The following is a 281-nucleotide window of genomic DNA, read 5'->3' as shown; positions in this document are numbered from 1 at the left end:
CACTGCCCCATTGAGCAGCACTAAATCATAACATAAAAAGAGAGAAAAAAAATACAAATATACAAGTTGATTCTTCCATGCCATAAATGATTATGGAGTGCCTTTCAATCAGTCATTGCTCATGATTTAAAGTAAAATGATTTAAAACACAACACTAGTGTACTTGTAATGATGGAAATGTATTGTATAAAATACCATCTATCTATCTATCTATCTATCTATCTATCTATCTATCTATCTATCTATCTATCTATCTATCTATCTATCTATCTATCTATCTA

Source organism: Cyprinodon variegatus, unplaced genomic scaffold (assembly GCF_000732505.1).
Source record: "Cyprinodon variegatus isolate N-32 unplaced genomic scaffold, C_variegatus-1.0 Scaffold215, whole genome shotgun sequence".
NCBI classification, from domain to species: Eukaryota; Metazoa; Chordata; class Actinopteri; order Cyprinodontiformes; family Cyprinodontidae; genus Cyprinodon; species Cyprinodon variegatus.
The sequence above is the reverse complement of the archived record's forward strand: the minus strand, read 5'-3'. Positions refer to the sequence as shown.